Source organism: Homalodisca vitripennis, chromosome 4, assembly GCF_021130785.1.
Source record: "Homalodisca vitripennis isolate AUS2020 chromosome 4, UT_GWSS_2.1, whole genome shotgun sequence".
In the NCBI taxonomy this organism is placed as follows: domain Eukaryota; kingdom Metazoa; phylum Arthropoda; class Insecta; order Hemiptera; family Cicadellidae; genus Homalodisca; species Homalodisca vitripennis.
Genome location: NC_060210.1, coordinates 97,343,477 through 97,357,858, shown reverse-complemented (window position 1 = coordinate 97,357,858; position 14,382 = coordinate 97,343,477). Strand labels below are relative to the sequence as shown.

The following is a 14,382-nucleotide window of genomic DNA, read 5'->3' as shown; positions in this document are numbered from 1 at the left end:
GATTCCTAAGCGATGATTTCATACTATACATTCTGAGCTTCAAAATATAAAAATAAATAGTGGTTTCTCAATTTAAAATAAAACCTTTGTTCTTCATATTTACAGTATTATCACTGAAACAGATCACTGTTTCCTCGATCATTTCAAACTTGTAAAAATATATGTTATGTTATGAAGGATACGTACGTTTGTTACAATGCATTTACGAAATTTGTTATGGATATTGTACACAAGAATAAATATTTTACCTTGGTAAAAAGTTGTAATAATGTGTAAAAACATTGGCGTATCACATCACCTTATAGTCGATGTTTATGACCTTCTTCTCAGTGTGTCGCAATGTGATATGTAGCTGATGTAATAAAAGTACATTAACGACATGTGAAGCGTTTAACATGCTGTTATATTTTCATTCGCCATGAAGCTATAAAGGTCCTTTGATTGCTGGGCATCAAATTTATTGACTAGTTTGTAGGAATTAATATTTCGTAATGACCAATAATGAAACACCATTATATCAAAATTATATGCGTATCTTTATTGGTGGCTTTTTTTATATGTGAAGGAATCCCATTCATAATTTCCAAGTTTAGACGATGATATACCAAAGTACTTATTTTTTGAGATTTGGATGCGAATATTGGCCTGTATGTGTATAATGTTGTTATAGGAATCGCTTGGTTCCTAGACAGTGACTCTTATCAAGAGCCTAATCACAGTTACTAAACTGGAACCAACTAGATTAAGATCTTGAATATACAGCAGAGTGATGGTACAGCTATCTTTGAAAACTTTTTATTCTTTCACCATCTAAATGTTAGACTCACGCAATAGTATTGTTTGCTTTTTATCGGTAAACCATGGTTATATAAACTGTTTCTAAAAATGGTCTCCATAATCTTTGCCCAGTCACCAATGTTACCAAGGATCATAGTGTTATCTGGAGGGAGTTTGACGAGTATAATATTTACAATAATGCAACATAATACCATAGAATGCTTATTAAATAACATTAACAGGTAAGCTATTCACTAAAGAAACATGTTTATAAAAATTATCTCTCTTAATAACCAATACTCTTAAATTATTATATCATTAATTATCATAATTAGTAGCCACAATGATTTAATAGAAATGCCGGAAGTATACATAAACAGCAATTTTCTCATTAAAATTATTTTTCTTGATAGAGTTTTTGCTCGGAGTATAATTAAAGGCAAATTAGCTCACTGATAATATAACAATTTAGATCTCATAGTTAGATAACACACGTTTTGTCATATAAACGTCCACCCATGCGTCATCATATCTGTAACGAACTGGTGTGTTGCTGGTGGGTGGATGAAGTGATGAGGTGTGTTGATGAAGTGATAAGAGGGTTTTTGGTAAGTGGATGAAGTGTTAGGGGGCTTGGTGGCGAATAGATGAAATATTAAGGGGGTTACTGGTGGGTGGATGAAGTTTTGAAGGGTTTGGCAGTGGATGGATGATGTAGTAGGGGGTTTTTTGAGGATGAGTGAAGTGATGAAGGGGTTGGTGGCTGATGTGATAAAGGGGTTTGGTTAGAAGTGTTTAGATTCCACAGGGCTCCATCGTAATTGTTTATTGATTCATTCAAATCTGGGCCATAACTTACCTCCAATTCTAAGGATCCGGATTATGAAAGCCTCTACAATTAAATTAGAATAAATTATTATCATAGACAGAATCTTTGCCAAGATACCTACCGTTAAGCACTGATAAAAATGAAAATTAATTAAAGAACTTTTAATACAGTATCTAAACCTTTTGTTTCTATGAAATGGATATGAAAAATTTACGAATATTTAAATACATAAAATTATTTGCTGAGGTTAAGATATAATAACATACGGGCACTTCGGAATATTTAATCATGAACACTTAGTGTAAATTTTATTAGTGTAAATACATTATAGGAAACACCAGTAATCTATTGCAGAACATAAATTGAATTATGTTACCTTCCAAGATATGTTATTCTTACTTTTGTACTTGATAGACTCTAGAACTACTTTTTTAACTTTATTTTTTGAATGCGCATGGTAGTTTTAAACTATACTAAATAAAACGTTAGGTGATCTTGTTATGGGTGCAAACGTTGTAAATGGGTCCTTATGTGACAATACCAAAGTTGGTGAAAATCTTCCAAGGTTGGAATAAAACGATTTTTTAATTTATAATTTATTCGCTGTATTTTAAAAACTTTGCAGGTAAGACTCAACACCTCGACTTGAGTTAACTGCCAAGTAACACTGAATTATCTTTATATTTTCCCACTTCTCTAAAAGAATCTGAATTGTTGTCTTTTTAACAAGAGTATATTGGCGAGATTGAGTTAAAGGCAATGATCTGGTGACCATCGTGAAGTAGCCTCGAAAATCAGTGTTGACTTGTTTAATTGCTGATGGAAAATTAGCAAATAGATATGATAACACAAGCTGCGTATTATCAGCATATGCATGAAAGAACAGTAACTCAACCACTATCCAATATGTTATTCTATTACATAGTATTCTAGTTCATAATTGTAACATGGATTAATGGTCGTGCGACTAAATAGATCTATGAGAGTTATAACCAGCATCTAGTGTGGCTATTCTCCTTCAGCTTTATGAGGACTTTAGTATTGCATTTATGGATATGAATTTCTTTCGGCTTAAGCAGCATTCGGTGAAGAAGTCTTATAATATCTTTTCTGGTCAAAAACGTCTCATTTAGAAGAATCTCCAAAGCTCCTCAACCATTAAAATTTCACTACTTTTCCAAATCTTTATACTGATATCAAGTCATAAGTTGGCATCGCCTTTCTTTTCCTCGGTACAGAAATTTATGAAAGCCTTACTTTAATTCAGAAAGCATATTAGATCGTAAAACAAGCAAATATATACACAATTTCTGAATCTCATAGGGTAGGTACACCTCAACTGTAATGTATGAAAAATAATAAATATAACAGAAATAGACCCCTCTCCCTTACACTACATAGTCATCATGTATACTGACCACGTATTCTCTATTCTCATTGGGCATTCTTAATTGTGATATTCGTGGATATATGATAACCCTCAATAAATTGTAGGTACGTATTGTAAATGTGGACTATGATATATTTATATTTGATGATAATCGAGGCTACGAAAATAAATGAGGATGTTGGATTGGTGACTTGGCCACCTTTCTAATCCATGATGAAATTTTTACACATTCAGTGATTTCCATTAATAAGCTTCCAGTAAGTTTTGTACACTAGTAAATAACATAAAACCAAACTCCACTCTCATCTTGGGGTGAATGACTTTGTTGCTTATATACTACAGACCAGAATGTGTTAACTGAGAATTATTGCTTTGTTGTAATTTAAAACAGTCAAGTAAAACGGTAGTACGAAAACCAGAAATAAAAATTTGAAATTATGAACAGAGAGGATTTCATACTTAAAAAAAATAAGTATTTTATAAATTTTCTACAATATGTTTTATTATACCTAAAGTACAATAATTTACAATATTACTGGAAACTTTTGTTTATTGAGAGAACAGGCACATATTGAAGCTCATATGTAGGTCTATGTGAAAGTATATTACATACTATGAAATGAATATATCAAAAGGTTTATTGAAATGAAGAAACTAATTTATGTCAATGTCACATTTGCATTTATTACGAAGACATCTATACTATTTACGTCTATTCTTTAACCATATTTGATCACATGTGTTTGTGTATTTTGGAATTCCAGAAACGAAAATAACTGTTTTTGTTCTTTTAGGAGCAGAGAGATATAGATATAAAGAAGAAACGTCTTAAAATGTAAGTTGTTAGAAATAGTTAATAAAAGTACTAACATAGTATATTTCATTGCTAAAATTGTTGAATTTTATTGCATAAAACCTTGCGTTATAGAATCAACACGATTCATGATAACCGTATTTATAGTTTTTAAATTTAGATTAAAAGTATTGTATAAGTTATTACAAATCATGTTATGACCTGCTTATGGGAATATTCAAGTTACAAATACTTATATTTTAGTGTTACTACCATTGATTTAAAGTCTTGCCAGGATAAAAACCTTACTGAACTTTCCAATACTCTTCTTATATTGAATTCAATATGGTAATGTACAATCTCGGTGAGCACGCGTATTGAATTTTTCATCGCTGAATATTACCAATTACAAATATCCGAAGGTGGGAGACTGTCGCTTGTTACTTCCCCGCCTACACTACAGGAATCACGGCCTTTTGTCGACGGGATGGCATGATTTTCAATTTACTCCCAACAAAGTGCCTGCTGCAGACCAACTGGCCGAGTGTTTATGGACTATGTACTTTCTATTACGGCGAACACGGGGATGAGCTCTCCCAGTTTACATTGGTCGCGAGAATACAGCTACATGTCATTCTGATATATCTGATAGCAGGTTTTATACTAATATTTTAACGTGTGGTTCAACGGATTTAGTTACTTAACTGTGTATATTGGTAAATAACTGTTTCCTTTACGTTTTCAAACGCTTAAGATTTCAGTCGGAAAAGTATGGATAATATATTTTCATTCATTACACTTCCATGTTAGATATTACTGAGACAAAAATGTGTATAACGTATAAATATTTACATTTAGTATAAATAAAAAAATGCTGTAAATGAAAACCACTATGATTTATTAACATTCTTTCCAAAAACACATACAGTTAGATAAGAGGAAACTAAGCACTTTTAAATATGCGTTTATATGAATCTTTATACTTATTTTAGAACAAGTATATCCATTTAATTCAAAGTAATGAAAACTCTAAATATCTGCATACTTATGTTAAGCTTGGATACCATGTTTTAAAAGTTGCAAATATACAATTTGAAGACAGCAAAATAACGCTTTCATGATTCCAAAGTAAACCATATACTATTAAAAAATACACGAAGCTCGAGTAGAATATGTTTATAATGAATTAAATTTCTAAATCTTAGAAGCCATCGATCACGAAAAGTAACCGTAACACACTATACATTTAATATAATACGCTAGGAGTTTTCAAATGCACGTAAAATACATTTTGGTTGAATAAAATAAAAATAAATATCTAAAAGTTTAAATAAATATTATCTGAGGAGTTTTACCTCAGTTTTAATAACTTTTAACTAAAGCGTAGAATAGGTCATGTAAAACATATTTGTTCGGATTGAAGCAATGGGCTGCGTCACAGGTAGTTGTAAATTGATTCATATAATATGCAATATGTGGATGTTCGAATGTCATCCATTACTGGTCATCACGACAATTCCAAATTATTGCAGCACTTTGGCGCTAATTACTTAGTAAACAGTATTCATGACTGCTCCCTGTTTGTTTCATTGTGTTAAAATTGTGATCCTAGGAAATAATACATTTCAAATTATTAGGATAATTTATGTATTCATTGGTAGTATACATGCGTATGTTATGGTACCCTGCACATCTACGTATTATGCTTATCAAGCAGCAACTCTTCTTCTCTGTTAAAGACAAATGGTGGTGCAATGTGTTGATCGATCTATTCTTAGTTGCAGTTCAAATTAAGACGTGGCCATACTGTTGTGAACCATAAGTTCAAGTCAAACACCAGACTCTCTCTCTCTGCCTACTGTCTGAGTTGAAGGTTTGTGTAAGAAGACTTGTATAAAGGTTGGGAAACATATACCCTTATCAGTCAATATTTTTAGTTTAAATGCTCAGGAAATTTATACCGATTGAGAGAATAATTGTTAAGAAAGAGAAGTTGTGTATTATAGTGATAAATATTTTAAAGAATGGACTTTTTCGAATGAGAGTTCCACGGTTTTTAGGTTGAAAGTGGCGTTTAGCTCTATGGCGCTGAAAATATCCTCCTAATCGGAACAGGATGCTAAAGATTGGATTTACAGTGACGGAAAGGTTACGTTGTTCGAAGATTACTGATCATGTGGCCATAGTTAAGCATCAACACCTATAGAGACATAATAGTGTGTGCTTATCGGTGTCTCTAAATTTACTCGATTGTGCTACACTGTTACACAGTAGTTTGGAGACTGACGGTTTGGAGTCATCTGCACATGTGTGAAGTTCATGCACGCTGGAAAGATGGATAAATAACTTTACATGGTGAGTTAAGAGTTTTGCGATCTCCCTTAAAGAATAGCTCAATAAGGAGTTTAGGAACAAAGTTTGTTTTTCCATATTTATTATTTGGACTAACATAGTACTTAATATTGTATAATCCTATTTTGAAATCTTTTGGTACACACTGTAAGTAAGGTTAAATGTAATGGTAAAGTAAATATCTTCCAATACTTTCAGTGTAAGTAGTCCTTCAACTTGATGAATCACAAAATCCATGTTTACATTTGAAAATTCCCCAAAAAGCATCCTTAACCCCCGATTTGGGCTTTTCGTTGAATTTTGTGAGGTCGAATTAGAGGAAATGGGAAGCAAGAACTTTTAAAGTTAGTTAGTGCAACGAGTATACATGAAGCATGGGTGGTTTGCCTCACTCTGAATAATGAATCACTGAGTCATGGTATTGAGTTTTTGAGTTATTTGTGTAGCCATACTTATAGGTAACATTGTCGTTTCACATACTTAGGACAATAACAGTCGTTTGCTACTCTCTTTATAGGTCTTTTCCAATATTGCAAAGGAAACAAAATAGGAGCCTATTACATTACTTGTATTGGAATCTAAGGCCAAGATTTTTATCACAAACATAGGAGTTTAAAACGGTTTAATGGATTTATTAAAACTCCTAACTAAAGATAAAATTGATCTATCTTAATCTACTTATTTGATCAATTTATACGAGACTGATGTCTCAGAGTACTTTCTTCAAACCACCCTTACATACCTTACAAATATTCTAGAGGACCTGAAATTTTGAAATTTACATATACATGCTATTAGAAGGCCTAGAAGATCTATCGGCTACTGTGGGAGTAGCAATATATTTCGGATTTGTAGAGGGGAATAATATTGTGCTAGCCTTGGTATGTTATTGACTCAGTTGAAGCAGAAGTTACGGCCTCTCTGTTCTAGTTAACGCGAGCGTGGAAAGCGTGCATCCTCTCATCAAGACTCTCATCTATTTACCTTGCCCACATGGTGCTTATCAAACCCTAGTATCGTGATCCGAAATGTTTTTTACAATTTTTTTACACTGAGAATTTCACTTTTAGACTCATGTCAACTTACACTCATGTAGGTGAATTTCCAAATTTTCAACGTCTTTTAGTGATCATTTCAATATTGCTGTACACTGATAGATCCACCTTTAGACTCATGTCTGCTAACACCCATTGTAGGCAAAAGTTAAACTCTTTATTGGATAAACATGAGTATCATGAATACCATGCATAAATTAAATTAAAATTTTTTCTACTATCTCTGCATATAAATAAACAATCAAACATACAATATTTCATTCGCACTTTCCTTTCATTCTCAAATTTTACCATCTCCAGTGCCGGAGTGATATTCCGATTGGCGGGTCTCACTGTTTTATGACGAACACTCGTTGACATAAAAAAATGCCTGTGACAATAAACAACTTTTTAGACAATTTTTGAGCACCTTAGACGTTGGGGTTTTTTTGATCCAGTGTAGCAGCTTTTTGATGAAAATAACACCCACCTATGACGGCAGGCATTCATAAACCACCGTTGCGCGTTGACCAGTACTCGGCGGGGTAGTAGCTGTACTTTTTCGAAGGTCTTTCTGTATGAAACGTGGAAATTCAACTGTGCGCTTATTCGAATTGCGTGTACGCAATGTATGCCACAATACCACTCGTTAGGTAAGGAGGAAGTAAATCAAGCAATAATACTCCGTCATCAGTACCTGAGTAGGGCTACATTCTTCAAAACCTAAACACCGGAGGATATTTTGGGGGAAACTTGGTTAAAGTGTCAAGTTTATCAAGGTGTTGTTCAAATAATTTCGAACAGTAGACTACTTCAAGTATGGAATCGGCCTACATAGAGTCAAGACCACACTGACAGTCCTAAGACCGAAGAGCAAAGTTTTAGTATGTTGATTTTGAGACTGTGACTGATAAAGTGTTAAACGCAATATTTTTCATGAGAAATGTGGATTTTTCGCTGAAAAACAGAGTGCACGACCTTTCTATACAGACGTGATGACCCAATGCCATAGAAATATGATAGAAACAGGATAGGGCTGAGAATTTATCCCTGTGGGACCCTACAGCCGATTTCGATTGGGTTTGAAAGTGATTTCAGATTTGGAAGCTACATCATCTGTATAGCTTGAACACCTGATGCTTATCCAACCCAACCATTGTCTTTTTGCAATCTTTTTAGCAATGCTGTACACTGACAGATTCACCTTAGACATATGTTAGCTAATACTCATCTACGGAGCTTGAACACCTGGAGCTTACTTTATCTAATTATCGTGTTACGCAATCTTTTCAGTACTTGTTTACACGGTTAGTCGATTCCGTGTGTGGGACTCGCACCAACTAAAAACTTTGCTGGCACAGAAATCACTTTTTCTTGAGACTCCTTTACCCATTTCTGATTTTCACCTTTAGACAGATACTATTTCAACATATTAAGCCAACTTCGGCATGAAAACATACGTCTTGTATTTGCTGAAATGACGAAATTCAAACTATATAAACGTATTCACATATGTGTCAATGTAGCTAGAACCATTGAAATGCGTATTTATTATTTCAATGATTAACTTGAAATAAAAGGTTTTATTTACACCAAGTTCCTAACATAAATGTTTGAGCGCAATTTAACTCATACTGTGCATACTCTAAAGATATTAAAACTTTTAATTTGAATAAGTAAATTCATTTATTTATCATAAAATATCCTAACTTTTAGTATTTAGTAAGTTGTATTGCATACATGTATTAATAGCGTGAAATATAATGATTGTTTAAACATTCAACGGTTGTAAACTTATTGAACTATCGTATGGATGTAAACTAATCAAAAACCTTGTAGTCAGATAAATTAAATACTCAGTCCAACAGATTAAAGGCTATAAAGTATCGAAACGAAAAATATGAAGGAGAATTAAGATTTAGCTGGTCAAGTGGAAATTCCTTTGTACAGTGATTTTGCTCCAACGGTTTCTTCACTTATCTCATTATTTAAATCGCTTGTATATATTCGTTTAATAACAAAACATAGTAAGAAGTAAATTTCGGAACTTCATACATTAAAATACATTCCTTACAGAATATATTGCTCTAATGGTTTGACTGGCTCTTACTACCGCTTAAAGTAACAAGAACCTTTGTTTTTTTTTTTGTAATCCCGTATCTACATGAGGTTTTATGATGCAGACATCTGAAATCAGGGACATTGAAAACAGGAAAGGGTTTTTTTCTCGTTTACCACATTCCAATAGTTAATGAATTAAAAATTAAATGCATTGCTAGGATGTACTTAAAAATTAAATTTTCAATAATCTGTGATGAAAGCTGTTTACAAATAGATGTCGTTATGCATGGAAAAGAGCCCTTCGCACCAACGCGAAACAGCTGGGTACGCTCGTGATAAATGAGCCGAGCCATTTCGGCGGAATCAATCAGCTGGAGTCGGGGCAGACTGCGGATGTTTAGCCTCTAGCGGTTTATTGGTGGCCTCGGAAACAATGACGAACTTCTTTCGCCTGAAATGCTCTCCATCGTGATTACCGGATTGAGTTATTAAACACTTTAAACCTCTGTGCTGCTAGAGCGCTGTCTACCGTTCATTTAGGTACATCCATTCGAAGTAAAATATTCGTTTGGGTATTCTCTCTAAAAACTTACAAACGTCATTGTTTCAGCAAACATAAATAAGAGGGCAACCCTTTCCAAAACTCGATTTCTATAAAACCGATTTGTTATTGAAAATGTATATATTAAATATTTTCAAAGATAATGAAGTTGAGATTTATACTTATCATTTATGTTTATAATAAATTAATCGATGGTACCTTTGATAGTGCAACTCACTTGTGCGCTAACACAGCTTAATAAAAAAGAGAAAATTACTAGATATGCCACATTATTTCATTTATCTTGCACATAATTTTAATAATATACTGTATTTATCATATAGTCGATAAAAATCTTACTCAAATTTTTAGAGCCAATAATGGTTTTTTTTATAATTTACATAAGCATGCCATAAAGGTAAGATTAATACAATGTTTTTCATTTTTATATAGAATTATTTCCAATTTGAAATATTTTACATGTCGTAAAAATATACAGTAATTTTATAATTTCTCACAGATACTACTGTATGCGTGGATTCAGATCCTCAGCCAATCTATCACATTACAGCTCACATAAAAAACAATAAATTTAGAAAAAATGTATATAATGATTATATATATATGTGTGTGTGTGTGTGTGTGTGTGTGTGTGTGTGTGTGTGTGTCACTGTTCTAAAATAAAAAAGAACTTAAACCAAGTTTCTAATTTATGTTGGTATTAGTAATGGGACGGTCAAACCTTAGCTGTAGAGAACAATACGCTAATTTTAGTATTAAATCAAAATTATATAAGTAAAAATCAAGGCATTCGGGTCATACAAATTGGTTTGAATTATGTACATATTATATTCACTAAACAAATGGGATACACATAACACATAAGCTATGATAAAAAAGTAGATATGTTTACAAACGTACAAGGGTAAAAAGATGCGATTCTTGGCAATTACCAAATAAGGACAAATACATCCTCAATATAAATGAAAATGTATACATCTAAAATTGTACTTACAACTTTTGAATTAATAATAAACTAAATAAAAATAAAAGTCCAAAAATGATTATAATCTGCTACAAGTAACCCTGTTACATCACATATACACATAGTATATAATGATTGAATGTTGCAACAACAAAGAACACGCATGCTAGATTATAGGGTCTATTGATCAATACATTTGGCAGTAATAACATAACAGACTGAGTCCAAACATCTGAGGCTACACAACCATCCGACTGTTATCGTGTAACTAACAGAAACGAGAGGGTATAATTACAAATATGGGTCACAGGTATGTATTTAATATTCTGAAAAAGTATGAAGTAGAGATTAAACCCAATCACTTATGTTTATATTAAATGAATTAATTGTGCCCTTGATAGTGCAACTCACTTGTGCGCTAATATAGCTTAATAAAAGTGAAAAAATTACCTAGATCTGCCTCATTATTTCATTTTATCTCGTATATAATATCAATGGTATACTGTATTTATTATATAGCCGATGAACATTTAACTCAAATACACATAAAGGAACTTATATCCTGCTCGTATCCCTAAAACTTAACCCTTTAAGTATCTTATGTAAGAACCTGTTAATGTATAACTAACAGAGGTAAGAGGGTATGATTACAAACGTGGGCCGTAGGTCTCATCTCCTGCTTGCATCCTTAACACTAAACCTTTGTTGTGGGGTATGTAGACACCAGTTGTATAACTAGGAGAGGTAAGAGTGTATAATTACAAACGTGGGTCGCAGGTCTCATCTCCTGCTTGTATCCTTAACACTAAAACGTTGTTATGGCGTATGTAGGCACCAGTTGTATAATTAACAGAGGTAAGAGGGTATGATTACAAACATGGGCCGCAGGTCTCATCTCCTGCTTGTATCCTTAACACTAAACATTTGTTTGTGGCGTACACCAGTTGTCTAGCAGAGGTAAGAGGGTTATTATTACAAACATAGGCCTCAGGTCTCATCTTCTGCTTGTATCCTTAACACTAAACCTTTGTTTGTGGCGTATGTAGGCACCAGTTGTACAACTAACAGAGGTAAGAGGGTATTATTACAAACATGGGCCGCAGGTCTCATCTCCTGCTTGTATCCTTAACAATAAACCTTTTCTTTGTGGCGTATGCAGGCACCAGTTGTACAACTAACAGAGGTAAAGAGGTATGATTACAAACATGGGCCGCAGGTCTCATCTCCTGCTTGTATCCTTAACCACTAAACCTTTGTTGTGGCGTATGTAGGCACCAGTTGTACAACTAACAGAGGTAAGAGGGTATGATTACAAACATGGGCCGCAGATCTCATCTCCTGCTTGTATCCTTAACACTAACCTTTGTTGTGGCGTATGTAGGCACCAGTTGTACGACTAACAGAGGTAAGAGGTATGATTACAAACATGGGCCGCAGGTCTCATCTCCTGCTTGTATCCTTAACACTAAACCTTTGTTGTGGCGTATGTAGGCACCAGTTTGTATAACTAGCAGAGGTAAGAGGGAATTATTACAAACATAGGCCTCAGGTCTCATCTTCTGCTTGTATCCTTAACACGAAACCTTTGTTGTGGCGTATGTAGGCAACCAGTTGTACGACTAACAGAGGTAAGAGGGTATGATTACAAACATGGGCCGCAGGTCTCATCTCCTGCTTGTATCCTTAACACTAAACCTTTGTTGTGGCGTATGTAGGCACCAGTTTGTACGACTAACAGAGGTAAGAGGGTATGATTACAAACATGGGCCGCAGGTCTCATCTCCTGCTTGTATCCTTAACACTAAACCTTTGTTGTGGCGTATGTAGGCACGAGTTGTTGTATAACTAACAGAGGTAAGAGGGTATTATTATTAATATGGGCTGCAGGTTGTGGATTCCTCCATGGATTTTGTAACTTCTGCAGAATTTACTCTGTTCACACATTCCAGCCAAACTGCAATATTATCGCAAACATTTGTCGTTACTTACTTGTCCTCGCCATTTCAAATTAGTGAGCTAGATCAGTCTGCATTGCCTTAATGCTTAATAGCACAAGTAATCATTAATTAAATTTATTTAGAAATATGTTTGAATAATTGTTTTGAAACTTGTGTAAAAAAATCATGACGTACAATTAAAAAAGTAATAATTTAGACCTTAGCTTAAATTAATTTGCTTATTACTTAACGTAGCATAAACTATGCAGAATAGTAAAATTATTACCGTTTATTATTATTTATTATTAGAATTTATAAATAATTGTAAATAAAAAGAATTAAAATAAATCCCTTTTGTAATGTAGGATTATACACCGTTATGATAATATAGTTGCACTAGGGTACTCAAATACTATACAGTAAATTAACACAGTAAGGTATTAAAATCCAAACTATCAAGCAGAAACCAAACCTATTATGTCTGCAGGCTATTTCATATCAATAGTTATTTTAATTTTAGTAACAGATTGTCGATGATGAATTTTTTGGTTTGTTTTGTTTTAACTGAGAATATTGAGTTAACGATTAACGAATTTTAATTTAGCAAACAATGGCTTACAGTGTTTAAATTATCACCTCCAGCCACAGTTATTACAAATCTATAGAATATTTTTTGATTATTTATAGAATAATTGAGCAGTGATGTATGTATTTGTTAGTCACACAAGAGTGCCATTAGACTACGATGGTATGTATTGCAAGTAGCTCAACAGTCTCGGTAAAATACTGTAGAATATATTGCAGGTTGCCAAGGAATCTTGTTAGACTGCAATAAACCTGTAAGTCGTGTGCAATTACAAGACAGATTGCAGTTGTTAATTAATTGTTAACAGGAGTGGTGAGGGGTCAGGTTGCGTGAGGGTGCGTCTATCGTTATCAAAACATGCTATCAAACTCCACCACTTCCCAACCTAACTTTCTCGTGGCCGAAATAAACTGTTTTAAAAAGCGGCAATTACCTTTCAGCTGTTCTCACTTTCTGAGACATTTAACTTTACCTTGCTTAGTATCTTAGACTAAATGGCACTTTACAAATCCTAAGAACAGATCTATTAAGTATTAAGATAGTATCCTCTATATACTTACTAAAAGGTAAATGGAAAACTTCTCTGGTTAAAGTTATGCGTAAGAACATAAATTTATTTCTATATCCCAAACGAAGACACCATTTACTAGTAATGTTTTTTATCATTGCTTTAATTCTTGTTTTGAATTTATTTCAGTGGTCGTACTTTCAAAAGCATCGTATTTAACTGCCAAAATAATACAAGATACTATTATACGTAATAAATAATATCTCTTGATTTCTTGACCGTTTTTTTAGTAATCAGAACTTCTGCAGTAAATAAGATGGCGAAGTATGTCCGTATGTTATGTAACAACATATCATGTTAAATTATTAAAGGTCAAAGATGAGTGTAAAAATATTTCATTGAACACCAACTTGTGGAGCGTTCAGATGGAGTAGTAATGTGTAATAAATTTTATTATTATCTGAAGCTGTAGGTTAAACTTCAGACTAATCTCATATGATTGTTTGTTACAGTTAAAACATGTAGTGCCAAAACTGGGATTCGTAATCATGTCCCGAGGTGGTTAGGGGAGACCGGGGCAGGTTTTCGC

At 33.4% G+C, this 14,382-nt stretch overlaps 1 protein-coding gene across 2 annotated transcripts in view; it reads left to right on the top strand.

Annotated features, from left to right (window-relative positions):
* LOC124359817 (octopamine receptor beta-2R-like) overlaps positions 1–14,382 on the top strand; it is a 352,308-nt gene that overhangs the window by 194,706 nt on the left and 143,220 nt on the right. For both annotated transcript variants that reach the window (XM_046812873.1, XM_046812872.1), the window contains exon 3: positions 3,791–3,831. The gene's annotated coding sequence lies outside the window, so the exon portion shown is untranslated. The remainder of the gene's footprint in view (positions 1–3,790; positions 3,832–14,382) is intronic.